At 40.8% G+C, this 15831-nt stretch overlaps 1 pseudogene; it reads right to left on the minus strand.

Moving 5' to 3' along the window:
* Positions 1 to 673: 673 nt before the first annotated feature.
* Positions 674 to 3066, minus strand: LOC127684632 (sperm motility kinase X-like; annotated as a pseudogene).
* Between the last annotated feature and the right edge of the window lie 12765 nt (positions 3067 to 15831).

The following is a 15831-nucleotide window of genomic DNA, read 5'->3' on the forward strand; positions in this document are numbered from 1 at the left end:
CTTTCAGTCCAAATGGGATGAGTTGTGATGGTTTCTGAATATTGCTGGGTTAGAGGCAAGCTGTCTCTGTACTGTACACTCTACCTTCGCCTGTACACACAAGACAGGCACTCTCTGCATTCTCATTGTTCTCTTTCTGGCTTAAAACTGGTCATCAGTAGTCATCGTGGACACAAACACAGGGAGGTCAGGCACTCTGGGGTCCTCTTCGGCTTCCAGTGCCCACTGTCTCTTCTAATGGCTCACAGCTACATCTGGAGACAGGCAGCTGATGATATCTACACGCATCGAAGTTCCTCTGAGGCCTGTTTTCCTGATGATGGCCTGCATGCCATGGTACCTTATTTACGAAATTTCTAAGTTCCATGGAGCCCTTGCTTGGCTGGCCAAATTGTGGAACCATCAACCATCATGAACTGACCTAGAGGGCAGAGTCAGGACCGTTGTGAGCTCAGAAGTTCCTCCCAGAATCCTTGCTCAGTCCTCAGATCTCAAAGGACCTGAGAAGGGTGTCACAGCACCCTGACACACTCTATTAATCTGCAGACAGAAGAAGAGTTGGCCTTAGCTTCAGACTGTGATATACACATTGCACACAGCCATGGAAAATTTCCACATGGCTTTCTCCTGCACCAGTCTGCATCCTCAGCATGCTGCTCTTCACTCTCTGGTATCATCTCTCGGGGAGCACAGTACCTCTAAATGCTCCTTAAACAGACACAAGAAGGGCACTCTTAGGAGAAACCTTCAGGACTTAGGCTTGACTATGCTGGCCCTCTGCTGGCATGGGCCCTCAGGCTGATTCCTCCAGAGTGCTCCATTGATCCCCTCACCTACCCTTCTCAAAGACCCTGGCCAGGATCCAGACACAGTCCTCCGCTCAGTACATGTGATTAAATTACTCACAAAGGATACCATGGGATTAGTTTTCTGGTATGATTATATGATATCACCAAACCCTAAAAATGTATACTATTATAAACTGTTTATTTTGAAGCATATCATTTAGAACAGGAAACAGTTCCGTGAGTTTAAGCACTTACTGCCAAGGTTGGGGACCTTAATCAATTCACCAGGACAGAACTGGCTCTGGCCAGTTAACTTCACCATGCACATAGAGTAAATAAATATTTTTTCTTTAAAGAAATTGAGATTATTTTAAACAAACAAACAAAAAACCTAGGGGAAGAAGTGCACTGTAGACTCTCCAACACCAGGTCTGCCTCCATGTCCCTTTTTACTCACAGCCAGGACTCTGTCCTTACCTAGGTGCACTCTACTTTGGATTGGCAGGCAGCAACATAAAGTTCCCAGGGTTTTAGAAAGCCATTCTTCAGGGTCTTCCAGACCTGTCTTTGAAAGGGGGGCTGGGGTGTCATCTGACACCTGCCACGGAGGTGTCTCTGGGTTGTATTTTGGAAACATGGTCTGGACTGTCTTTCTCATAGAGCAGGACACTCAGCCTTGGCCTTGATAGAGAATGGAGGTGATCTCTCTCATGAGTTAATGTTGTCCATTGACCTACGTGCAGTCACAAGGTGGAGCTGTGGCATGAGGTACTTCTGAGGACAGGTTGGTGGAAGAGTTGGGTTGATCTTTCCTCCCGGTATGTTGGTGCCCTTACACGGACCTTCCTCCACAGAGGAATGATGACCTGAAACACACTTACTCTTTGAATAGGTAGAGAGAGTTTTGAACATATTCATAGATGACTGTTGGGGGTATATTTTCATTGAAGGATTTTTTAAAGACTCTATGGGAGAGCTTTCTTCTGAGGTGTCACTGCTCTCTGTCTCCCCCCAGGTCTTCTCATGAAGTAAGACTTCTGGACAAGCTGGGGGCAGATTCTGTGAACTGGAGTTGTCTTCTTGTTGAAGCAGTTCGGTGTGGGAGGCATAAAGTGGTTCATTGTAGTACTTTCCCCCTTCTCTAGACTTTCTGATTCATTGGGCAAATTGAAGGTGGAAACGGTGGGCATGCTACATCCCCTCCTCATGGCTATTTGGTTTTTCATGGTTGGCCATGTGTTTTTCAGTGTTTGATCACATTGTTTAGGATTAGGTTTTTCGCAGGATGACTGTTCTCAGAGCATTAAATAAGTGGCCATCACCTGGTCAAACTTTTTCTCCCTCAGACTTTCCCTTATCTCTGCTGGATTATATCCCATGACATCCATAATGACCATAATAGCGGGGTCAGGGTGGCTTTCAGTGTTCTCTCCCAAAGAACCAGGAGAAGCTTCATTGTCATGCTTTAGCCACTTAAATCTGACAATGTCATGGACTGTTGGCTTCCTCCAGGGTTGACAGTTAACAATTTGGCTGTCACATCCCAAAGTTCTGCTGACAGCCAGAAGCTCATAGAATACTTTCCTGCCAAGATCTTCTGCTTTATTGCTTCATAGGTATATCCCTGAAAAGGGAGGCACCCTGTGGCCAGGTAGTAGAGCACCACCCCCAAGCTCCAGATATCAATTGCCCTGCCATCGTATCCTCTACCTTCAAACAGTTCTGGAGCACAGTAAGGGAGGGTCCCACAGAAGGTTGCTAGCTTCTGGCCCATGATTATTTTGGTGCCCAATCCAAAATCAGTAAGTTTTATGTTTCCTTGACGGTCTAATAAAATGTTTTCTGACTTTAAATCCCTGTGGACAATTTTTTTCTGGTGACAATACTTGAGGGCACATACCATCTTTTTAAACAGCCTGTGATACTCCTCCTCTGCTAGGTAGCCAAACTCCTCAATTTTGGCCAGAAGCTCTCCTCCCACTGAAGCGTGCTCCAGAACGATGAAAATGTTTTTGGTGGTGTCGAATATGTGTAAAAGTTTAATAATATGTGGATGATCAAGAAATTTCATTATCTTGATTTCAGACTTGATGGGGTTTTTATTGCTTTTGGGGAGAACTTTTACAGCTACCTTTGTCTGGGTAAGGAGATGGCTGGCCAATTTTACATCCCCAAATGCTCCTTGGCCAAGGGTTGTTAGTATTCTGTAATGATCTGTTAATGCGTTTTCCCCAAAGGGGTTGGGCCTTAGGTCTTGACATACTCGCCATCTCTTCATCTCTGTTGATAGGAATGGATTGTGTCAACACACCTAGTGATGCAAGATAAAAGGGAAGTAAAAGTGTGTCTAAGAGAAACATTTATAGCCCTAAATTCCTGTGCTAACACAAACACAAAGGTGGTCTAAATAATCTAACAATGCATGTCAAGGTCATAGAAATATAAGAACAAGCCAAATCCAAAATAATTAGACTCAAGTTCAGGGTATGAATTGATGAAATGGAGACTAAAATAATACAAAGACCGATGTAACTGTCTTAGTTTGGAATTCTTAGCTGTGAACAGCCTTCATTTGAAGCTTTCCTACAGATTCAGAAGATCAGTCCATTATCACCAGGGTAAGAGCAGGACAGGACCCAGGCAGCCATGGAGCAGGAGGATATGAGAGTCCTACCACTTCATCTGAGGCTACTAGAAGACTGTCTCATCTAGGATGTTAGGAGAAGGACATCAAAATCCACTCAGACAGTGACACTTCACCCAACAAGGCAATACCTGTTAATAGTGCCAGTCCCTGGGCCAAGCACATTCAAATCACTCCAGTAATAAAGACTTGATTATTCTAGGGATAAACATAACTGATGTAATCTTCACCATAATAACTCATAGAAATATAAAGGTATACATCAATAATATTAGAGAGATGAAATCCAAATATCCAAACAATCAATAGGGAATATTTTAAAATTGTTCCAGTGAAATGGAAAATTCTAGAAGAAATGGATATACCTCTAGACACACATTAAACAATGAACTGAGAACTAAGAAAAGAGATAACATCTAAACTGAAAGACTGTAAGATCCAGAGGCATTCGCTGCGAAGGAAGAGCAGTGTTTGGTGGGCACAGAGGGAAGTTGCGCATATGAACTCACAGCATTGTGACCTTCTCAGACTCAAGTCAGTCAAAACCTCAGCATGAAGAGGGGAGGTGGACAAGAAATCACACACCTAGCTGAAAAGCCCTTCCCAATTGATAGCTGCCAGGAGAGCTATCATTGGTAAGGTTGTGGCCCTTGATAAGGTTAGACAGAGTACTCTTCAGTGGAAGGCCACATATCTAAGAATATAAAGACAAGAGAAACTGTACTTGATATTCAGAGACAAAACAAAATAAAAGACCCAAACCAGGATGGTAGAAAATGCCAAGTTGAGGATCTGGGAGGAGTTAGGGTAAAGGATAAATATGACCAAAATATCCTGTAAAATTCTCAAAGAGCTAATTGCAAACAAAATGCAACAAAATTGAAATAGTGATTTAAAAGAATCTCTTGAGAGCAATACCCACAACAAAGGCCAGACCAGACAAACTCATTGGTGATTCCTATCAAATCTTTAAAGAAGATCCCACCCCAATGTTTTTGAAACAATTCAATAAACTAGAAAGAGGAGCAGGAGGAATCCAGATTCATCCTTTGAGCCTGTATTGCTCAGATCCTGAGGCCACTTGGGCACAGTAACAAGAGAAAAGCATAGTCAACACTCATGATACAACAGTCCTTATGTAGAATGCTTAATGCCTCAACACAGAATTCTACAGCATTTGAAAGGACCTAACTTCCTGATCAAGATGTGTTCATCCAGTCATGCCAGGGCTGCAACACCCAACAACTGATTGACAACAGTGCATAAAAACAGAAGAGCAAGAATCACATGCTCATCTGAAGAGTGAAATTGTCATGTAAAAAGAAGTACATGGATCTGGAAATCACCATGTTGTGTTTAACAAGCCAGTACAAAGATACTGACTCTCAGTGCTCAAGCCTAGGTAGGGAGGGGCCTGCAGTCAAAGGGATTCAGTAGGAATGTGAAGGAGACAGAAAGGGGTCTGCGGCAGGTTCTTAGACCAGGTGAAAAGGATCGAAGTGCATTGTGTGCATACACAGAAATGTCTGGGGGAAATGTCCTACTTAGTATGTTTAAATTAACAAGAACTTCAAAACATAAACAAAAGGCAATGAAGATGAATAGGTAGTGAAAGACAAATTGCAGATAATGAATGGAGATAATTTAAACTCTGTAAACACGAAAATCTAAAATCAAAGACAAATTTAAAAAAAAAATGGAAAACTAAAAGCTGCACCTGCAAATCTCAAGCAGTAAACTGAGAAAGGGACTCACTGTGTCAAAGTCCAAGCAGGTTCACAAGTATCCAAGTCCAAACCTTTGGCAGAATCCGTGTCCAAAATGTCACCAGTATCCGAGTCCAACCTTCACCAGAATCCAAGTCCAAAATGTCACCAGTATCCAAGTCCAAACCTTCGATAGAATCTGAGTCCAAAATGTCACCAGTATCACAGTCCAACCTTCACCAGAATCCCAGTCCAAAACGTCACCAGTATCCAAGTCCAAACATTCGCCAGAATCCAAGTCCAAAACGTCACCAGTATCCAAGTCTGAAATTTTCACCATAGTCCAAGTCTCACAAATAACCACCAAACCACTCTCCGCACTAGAAGGACAATAACCAGCCCGGGGTAGTACATTATATGGGCAGGTGTCTGTCGTTTATCACAGTGGTTTTTTGTGACTTCAGAGCAAGACACAGGCCGATGAAGGCACACTCCTGCCCCAAAGGACTGTATTAGCTACTCTGCAGTCACTACCAAGTGCCCAACCAGAAGCAATAGAATGGTTTATTTTTGGTCATACTTAGAGGGAACAGGGATAGCATGGTGTACAGTGTTAACATGTGGTTATTCATATGATACTTCTGGTCACCCCATGTCCAATGCCAGGTCATACAACTGATTCCTAGAGCTATAGCCCTAAAGTTTGATTCCAGCTTCTGATGACAGTATAACCAGCTGGGGACCATGTGTCGAGACACAAGTATCTTTAGGGGATTTTTAAAATGCAAACCACAGCAAGGACTGTCTCCACTTTAAAGGTAATAGAAACAGTTATAGGAATAGTAATAATATAGTCCCCCAAAGCTTTATGCTGTACTGGGTATACACTCTGATATTTACTAGTAAGAAAGTGAACCCAGAAGATGCTCCCATGTGCTTTGCAAGTAGGACCCAAAATCTGTGCTAACAACTGGCCCAGACCTCACCATATCTATTTTTAAAATAGTTCTTCCTCTCTATATACTTGCTGTCCAAACTCTACCCCTTGATGTCATTGTCCTACTGTCACAAAATATTCTCTTTCTCAAACACCCTAGGGCAAGTTACTAAAAGTATGTGGGACTGAGGAGAAGGGAATTTGATCCTAGCTTCCCCAAAAAATTCTGATTGGGTTTCTCATCAGAGACCTAGAAGCCCAGAAGACAGAAGGCAGACATCTTGAAGATGATCAAGAAAGAATAATGTCAGCCTAGAATTCTACAGACAGCCAAAGCTCTAGGCATGGGAGACAGAGAATCTTCACATGTCAAAGTCTCATCCTGTTCTATAACAAATTGCCTTAGACTAGGAAATTTATAAACAACAGAAATTGATTTATTGTATTTCTGGAAATCTGAGTTAAGAGGATATTCAGGATGTTTGATGTGCATTAAGGGCCAGGATGCTAAGGTTTTATGAGGGCTGCTTTCTTGCGTTCTTTCTTTTCAACCCATGAAGCCTTTGTCTGCTGGTCCTGGATAAAACAATGGTTGTTGACATCCCTTTTGGGGGCACACAGGGCTCTAGTCACCATATGCCAGTCATCATCTTTGGGATCCATCTACCTCTACTCTTAGCAGGACTTGCTAGAATTGCAGCATTGGACTAGGTAGTTTTGTGATTGGGATGCTATGTGGGAAAGCACACATGGTGGTTGGAATATCCTGTGTGCTAAAGAGAATTCTCCTGACCAGGATGACAGCACACAGCTGCCCAGGCATGGACTGCACTTTCTGCTGAGGCTGTCTAATTCCATACCAGGTGTCAGTCTCTGGGGAGCCCATCCCATCCCTCAGCATTGGAGAGCAGAGAGACATGGAAAGGGAATTAGTGACATTGAATTTATCCCTGATTGTGCACTTCTTGTAATAGGATGGATCACTGGCTGATTCCTCCTGAGTGACCTTTTCTCTTTTGTATTAATTATATTACTTATTTACATTTAAAATGTTGTCCCTGTTCCAATTCCCCCCTTTACTAACTCCCCACACCTGTCCCTCCTCACCTTCCCCTCTACAAGGGTGCTCACACACCCACTCCCATCTCACCCCTCTAGTATTCCCATTTTCTCAGGAATCAATCCTCCAAAGGACCAAGCTCATCTCTTCCCACTTAAGTGAGACACAGCAGTTCTTTGCTACATATTTAGGGGTAGCCACTGACCAGCTCTTTTATGTTCTTTGGTCAGTGGTATATTCCCTGAAAACTCTTAGGTTTCCAGTTAGTTGATGTTATTGTTCTTCCTGTAGGGCTTGTAATCCCCTTCAGCTCCTTCAGTCCTTCCCATAATTCTTCCATTGGGGTCCCCAGTTTCAGTCCAGTGGTTGGCTGTAAGTGGTGGCTGGCCAAGCCTCTCAGAGGACAGCCATGTCAGGTTCCTATCTGTAAAAGGATCTTGGCATCAGCAATAGTGTCCGAGTTTGGGGTCTGCACATGGGATGAATCCCAGAGTAGGGTGACCTCTGGGTAGCCTTTCCTACAGTTTCTGACCTATTTTTTGTCCCTGCATTTCCTTTTGACAGGAACAATTCTGGGTTTAATATTTTGAGATGGTTGGGTGGCTCCATCTCTCAACTGGTAGCCGTGTATACATACTGAAGTTTGTCTCTTCAGGTTTTATATCCATGCTATTGAGCATTGTGGCTACAGACATCCCAGTCTGTCCTGGGAGGCTCTTGAATCCATAGCCTCTGGGAATTTCTAGTGGTTCCCCGAGTTCCCCATCCCTCACTCCTACTTATTTCTATTCATTCTCCTGACCCTCTGTGCTTGTCCCCAGTTCCCACCCCCCATTACCTGATCCTACACCCTCTTTGTTCTCCTGTTTCTCTCTCTTTCCCTGGTCTATCCCTCTCTCTGATTCCCATGGTTATTTTCCCCCCTTCTGAGTGGGATTGAAACATCCACACTTCGGCCTTCCTTAGTTCATTGTGTAATGTACCAAATTTTCTGTATCAGTTCTTTTCCATGGGGGACGACTGTGTTTTATTCCAGCTTGCTGCTATTACCAGAAATGCTGCTATGAACATACTGGACCAAGTGTCCTTGTATGGTGGAGCATCTTTTGTGTATATGCCCAGGAGCAGTATAGCTGCATCTTGAGGTACAACAATTTCCAATTTTCTCAAGAACTGCCAGATTGAGTTCCAGAGTGGTTGTACCAGTCTGCAATCCCACCAGCAATGGAGGACTGTTTCTCCTTCTCCACATCCTCAACAGTATGTGTTGTCACTTAAGTATTTGATGTTAGGTATTCTGATTAGTGTAAGGTGGAATCTCAAGGAGTCTTTTTGATTTGCATTTTTCTGATGACTGAGGATGTTAAACATTTTTGGGGGTGTTTCTAGACCATTTGAAATTCCTCAGTTGAGAATTCTCTGTTTAGCTCTGTGTCCCATTTCTTCTTTTTTTCTTTAATTTTTTTTTTTGGCACTATAGTTTAATCATTGATATGTAAATTGAAATCATAAAAAACTTTGACTTTTGGAAATCCAATGTAATCTGAAAAATTCGAGGCTACATATTTTTCTCAGTCTCCACATTATTTTACTTAACTTCAAAAATATTTTTTAAAGTCAAATGCAGCAAGGACATTTTGTCAGTTCAAAGAAGATGATGGTGTCTAATGGGAGTGGAAAAGTGAAACATGCCATCTTTCTGAGAGATGTCTAAGTGGTTAAGTGCACTGCCTGCTCTTCCAGAGGTCCTGAGTTCAATTCCCAGCCCCCACATGGTGGCTCACAACCATCTCTAATGGGATCTGATGCTCTCTTCTGACATGCAGGTTTGCCACATTTTTTTTAAATTTAATTATTTGGTCTTGTTGAGTCTAACTGCTCAAGTACTTTCTTTTATTTTTGAAAATAATTATTATTTTTATTTTTTATTATATTCAACACAACCTCTATTTTTAATACCAATCACAAAAATGATAGATAAGGTATTAAATGAACATAAAAAGATAAAGTCTTTTTGTTTGTTTTGTTTTTATTGGAGCTTAAAATGTTGGCTCTTGCTGTGGTACAAACCCAAAATAAGAACAATTTTTAGACATGGGAGTTCATTGTGATAAGGCTGCACTTCAATGTCCCTCACATCACCAAAGGATTTTACCTCCATAGTAGCTAAATGAAGCTGAGAGTTGACAGTTCTGCTGTGCCAAGGAATGAATTATAGGCATGATTATTCAGATACAGATTTCCTGCTATGCTCAAAGCGATTTGACTAGAGTTATTGTCATTATTCTCAACCCACAGGGACCAGGTTACATTCATTTAAGAAATGGTGTGTGTGTTCAGATGACTACCCATGAAGTCATGCATCAACTGTTTCAATGAACAATGGTTCTGCTTGGAGGGTGGCACAGGCATTAGGTGAGAGTAAGATTGTGGTTCATTGCCTGTGATGATTTTGAAAACTATTCATCTCAGAAATAGAGAAACTTATAATGTCATTTTCTGTAGCAGGAATTAATAAAAAAGAACTGCTTCGCCAACTCTCCATGGCAGCACAGGACCAGGCTTCCGAGATCTGCCAGCCTGACAATTTCTAACATTATGTCCCAGCAGGGTCCCACTCCGCATGACCCAAGCTCCCCAGCAGTCCTGCCAGCCTAGCTGTGTCTCCAGTGGAGGTCCAGTGGAGGTGTCTCCAGTGTGGTCTACCAGTGTGCTTCCTGCATGTTCATCTCACTTCCAGCCAGTGCCCACTCATTCCAATTACGGGTAAAGCAGGACTCAATCTTAAATAGTTAACTGATTATATTTATGTGTATTTAACTTACATGGAGAGAACAAGGCTTATGGGACATATGGGGAGGGAGGAACCAGGAAAGGGGAAAGCATTTGGAATATAAACAAAGAATATAGAAAATTTTTAAAAATGCCAATTTACAATGATAAAAGTCTTACCTCAATTTCTAACCTTTAGATAATCCAAGGTCTGATTCCATCTTTTTGTACAGGAGCAAGTCCTGGATACCCCATCACACCAGTAAAACAAGAGTTGAATTTAAAATCACTGGTCATGATGCCGGTACAGGAACACATGAAGGATATACTTAAAGAAATTCAGGAGAAAATGGATCAAAAGTTAGAAGCCCTTGCAAGGGAAACACAAAAATCATTGAAAGAAATCCAGGAGAATACAAAAGCCAATAATGAGGAAACACAAAAAACACTTAAAGAAATACAGGAGAACTTTGGTCAACAGGCTGAGGTCATGAAAGAGGAAACACAAAAATCTCTTAAAGAATTACAGGAAAGCACAAACAAGCAAGTGAAGGAGCTAAGCAAAACCATCCAGGATCTAAAATCAGAAGTAGAAACAACTAAGAAAACTCAAAGGGAGACAACTTTGGAGATAGAAAGCCTTGGGAAGAAATCAGTGGACATAGATTCAAATATCAACAACAGAATACAAGAGATAGAAGAAAGAATCTCAGATGCTGAAGATACCATAGAAACCATGGACTCAACAGTTAAAGAAAATGCAAAAAGCAAAAAGCTTGTAACCCAAAATATCCAGGAAATCCAGGACACAATGAGAAGACCAAACCTAAGGATTATAGGCATAGATGAGAGTGAAGATTTACAACTTAAAGGGCCAGAAAATATCTTCACTAAAATTATGGAAGAAAACTTCCCTAACCTAAAGAGAGAGATGCCCATGAATATACAAGAAGCCTACAGAACTCCAAACAGACTGGACCAGAACAGAAATACTTCCTGTCACATAATAATCAAAACACCAAATGTACTAAACAAAGAAAGAATATTAAAGGCAGTAAGAGAAAAAGGCCAAGTAACATATAAAGGAAGACCTATCAGAATCACAGCAGACTTTTCACCTGAGACTATGAAGGCTAGAAGATCCTGGGCTGATCTCATGCAGACTCTAAGAGAACACAAATGCCAGCCAAAACTACAATATCCAGCAAAACTCTCAATCACTGTAGATGGAGAAAGTAAGATATTTCATGACAAAACCAAGTTTACCCAATATCTATCCACAAATCTAGCCCTACAAAGGATAATAGGAGGAAAACACCAATACAAGGAGGGAAACTTCACCCTGGAAAAAGCAAGATAGTAACCTTTCATCAAACCCAAAAGAAGTTAACCAATCAAATTTAAAAAATAACGTCAAAAATGACAGGAAGTAACAATCACTATTCCTTAATGTCTCTTAACATCAATGGACTCAATGCCCCAATAAAAAGACATAGACTAACTGACTGGATATGTAAACACGACCCTACATTTTGCTGCTTACAGGAGATACACCTAAGGGTCAAAGATAAACACTACCTTAGAGTAAAAGGCTGGAAGACAATTTTACAAGCAAATGGTCTCAGGAAACAAGCTGGAGTAGCCATTTTAATATCAGATAAAATTGACTTTCAACCCAAAGTCATCAAAAGAGACTCTGAGGGACACTTCTTGCTGGTCAAAGGAAAAATACAACAAGAAGAACTCTCAATCCTGAACATCTATGCTCCAAATGCAAGGGCACCCTCTTTCGTAAAAGAAACTTTATTAAAGCTCAAAGCACACATTGCACCTAACACAATAATTGTGGGTGGCTTCAACACTGCACTTTCCTCAATGGACCGATCAGGAAAACAGAAACTAAACAGGGACATAATGAAACTAATTGAAGCTTTGGACCAATTAGATTTAACTGATTCCATCTTGATCCGCATCTCTCTTCCTTTCTTGTGCTCGTGCATCTGTCTCGCATCTCCCGACTCCTAGCTCGGCCTCCTCTTTTCTGTCCAGTCACAGACCTTCCACTGCCCTAATATGATTGGACATAGAAAAATCTTGCAACAATCTTCTTCAAAATTGATACAGTAATTATAAATACCAAGCAAAACATTCACTCTCACTCTTTTGTTGTTCTCTTACATATCTCCTCCCAAATTAATTGTCTATATTTCTTTTGACTATATAAATAATTTCTGTGTTAGGAGAGTGAGTCCAAGGACACCACCCTCCATCTTCATTATACTTTTAGTTTTTTAAATGTTACATATTCAGTTTTATTTTCATTAAAAAACCTTCAAATTTTACAAAATCAGATGTTGTCACCCACAGCAGAGCATAAAAATTTTAAATTAGAAAACTAAAACATAGTGTGTCATAAAGTAAAGGATCAGTCCTAGACACTGGACCCAAATCAGAAGACTGTTTCTAGTTTCTACACAGACTTAAACTGATTATGTTGTAGTAATCATATATACAGATATACTTAACTTATGGCTACTTTTTAAAAACACATTAGCAACTGAAACTTCGAAATTATAGTTAATTCATAAATGATGATAGTTTTAAAAGTTTACCAGGAAATTATTAGAGTGAAAGATGGGTGTGTGTACATTTATGTATGTGTGTATGTATGTGTGTATGTAATATGTGTGGGTGTGTATATATACACATATGTATAATTTTTGTGTATCTGTGTGTGTACCTGTGTGTGTGTGTGTGTGTGTGTGTGTGTTTGGTACCAAGTAATGGAAAATGGAAACCAAAATTCAACTTTCATCCTGCACAGAAAAAGGAACAGAAACATGAGCTCACAAACAGAGCAGACCTGAGGTTAACACTGTCTCTTATTTCTCTTTACAAATGATGCATGATGCATTTTCTTCTACCAGAGACCCAAGGGTACCTTATAGGTTTATGAAATTCTTACAGATTGCATTGCTGTGAGTTGCTGTTGCTATAGATTGATCATCTACTATGGAAAGGGCAGAGCAGGTCTCCTCCACCAGTGAAAGTATATCCACTAACTCAGTGAAAGTTAAGAATAACAAGGAATGCTAAGCTCTGTGAACTGAAGCCTAATTGTTGTCATTAGAAACAAAATAAATTCATTTTTTTCTGACTGGATTCAGTGTATATAAGATTCAGCTATAGTTTACCTAGCATCTTATAAAAGATGGTTTTAAAAGTTATATCTATTGCTATGATATAACATGTGTGTGATATAACATGATATGTGTTAAAGGGTGGGGAAACACACACTCTACTGTGCATGTGTGGAGATCAGAAGACAGTTTTGTAGAGTAGGTTCTCCTTTCTACCTTTACTTGGATTCCAGGGTCAGGCTCAGATGCTCTGGCATGTGGTATAAGAGCTTCCACTTGCTGAACCATCTCAGTACTGACCCCATTCAAGTATTAAGCCTTATTTTTGCTTTATTTTATTTTTCTACAAGAAAATTGCCATTCACTCCAATTTTGGCATAGTCAACATCCTGTCTAATTTTCCAGGGACTGGAGTAGTTCCTGCAGCGTGAGACTTTCAGGGATTCCACCTGTGAAATGAATGGGCAGGCAAACCAGGATGCAGTGGTTCCTTTCCTTGTGAGCACTGATTATCAATTTGCTGCTGGTCTAGAAAGTCAGTATTCAAGAGCAGTGACAATTAATTTGTCCTTGCCGCCCTCTAAAGGCCTAAAGTCTACTCATATTTCAAAACCTTGCTCTAATGCTGCTTGTCAAGCAGCTGGAAGAAATCTTTTCCTCTTTGGGGTGTTCATCCAATGTTTCATCTGCCTCATTCTTCTGCTTGAAACTTTGAAACATGCTTATCATTATTTTATCTCTGACACTGCATGAAAAGTTCTTCCAGTATATGGTATTTCATTTTATCATTTATCCCAAAATACTGTTCCCCACTTTATCAAAAGTGTTTCATTACTAGGAATGAATGAGTCTGCACTTGAAGTGGATTACATCAGTAGCAGGAGATATCCCAATATGCTGTGAATGGGAGACTTCAGTGTCCGCAGGGCCAGAGAATCTCTCTTTTCTTCCTCACTGCCGCTGATTTGTGGATGACTCCCTTCACAGTGGTCATTGTATTGGTTTATATGTATGGACACAAAACTTTCTTCAGATAGAAGTAGAAAATTTCAGCTGACTTCTGAGGGATACCTAACTATGCTTCCATTCACATTAACTCAGTCATCCAGTCCAAACTTTCATTCTCTCTTGACTCTTGTATTTTTGGTAAATGATCACTATTCCTATTTCACAAAGAAAATCTGACCTGAAAAGAGAAACCTAATCACCCAACCCTAATGTTATCTAGTAAAACTTGAATCTGGTCTACTGAAAGATTGTGTGTGGGAGAATGAAGACTGAACCTAGAGGTAAGTACTTTACCACTGAGCTATTTATCTAAGCCCTTAAAGACTTTTAAAATTTATTCTTTGGAAACTTCATAAATTTATAGATGTATTTTTCTTTTTTTACTATTAGATATTTGCTTTATTTACATTTCAAATGGCATCCCCTTTCTGTATTACCCCTCTGAAACCCCCCCTATCCCATCTCCCCTCTCCCTGCTCACTCTTCCGCTGAAATTCATTCCCCTATTCTGTAACATTCATTCCCCTATTCTGGGAAATTAAGCCTTCACAAGACCAATGGCCTCTCCTCTTGTTGATGTCTGAAATGGTCATCTTCTGCTACATATGTAGCTGGAGTTGTGGGTCCCTCCGTGTGTACTCTTTGGTTGGTGGTTTAGTCCATGGAAACTCTGGAGGTACTGCTTGGTATATATGATTGTTCCTCCTCCAGGGCTGCAAACCTTCTCAGCTCCTTGGGTCCTCTCTTGAGCTACTTCATCGGGGACCCTATGCTCAGTCTATCGGTTGTTTGCGAGCCATGGGTGTTTAGATCCACTTTCCAATAAGGATCAAAGAATCCACACTTTGGTCTTCCTTCATCTTGGGCATCATGTGGTCTATGAGTTGTATCCTGGGTAATCCAGGCTTTGGGACTAATATCCACTTATCTGCGAGTACATACCATGTGTGTTCTTTTGTGATTGGGTTACCTCACTCAGGATGATATTTTCTAGCCCCATCCATTTGCCTAAGTATTTCATGATTCATTGTTTTTAATAGCTGAGTGGTACTCCATTATGAAAATGTACCACATTTTCTATATCCATTGCTCTGTTGAGGGACATCTGGGTTCTTTCTAGCTTCTGGATATTATAAATAAGGCAGCTAGGAATATCTTAGAACATGTATCTTTATTACATGTTAAAGCATCTTCTGGGTATATGCCCAGGAGTGGTATAGCTGGCTCCTCAGGTAGTACTAAGTCCAATTTTCTGAGGAACCACCAAACTTATTTCCAGAGTAGTTTTACCAGCTTACAATCCCACCAGCAATGGAGGAGTGTTGATCTTTCTCCACATCCTTTCCAGCATTTGCTGTCCCCTGAGTTTTTGATCCTGGCCATTCTAACTGGTCTGAGGTGGAGTCTCAGGGTTGTTTTGATGTGCACTTCCCAGATGATTAAGGATGTTGAACATTTATTTAGGTGGTTCTCAGTCATCTGGTATTCCTCAGTTGAGAATTCTTTGTAGAGCTCTGTACCCCAATTTTTTTAATTTTTTTATTCAATATAATTTATTTACATTTCAAATGATGTCCCCTTTTCTAGCCCCCCCCACTCCCCGAAAGTCCCGTAAGCCCCCTTCTCTTCCCCTGTCCTCCCACCCACCCCTTCCCACTTCCCTGTTCTGGTTTTGCCGAATACTGTTTCACTGAGTCTTTCCAGAACCAGGGGCCACTCCTCCTTTCTTCTTGTACCTCATTTGATGTGTGGATTATGTTTTGGGTATTCCAGTTT

Source organism: Apodemus sylvaticus, chromosome 5 (assembly GCF_947179515.1).
Source record: "Apodemus sylvaticus chromosome 5, mApoSyl1.1, whole genome shotgun sequence".
Lineage (NCBI taxonomy): Eukaryota > Metazoa > Chordata > Mammalia > Rodentia > Muridae > Apodemus > Apodemus sylvaticus.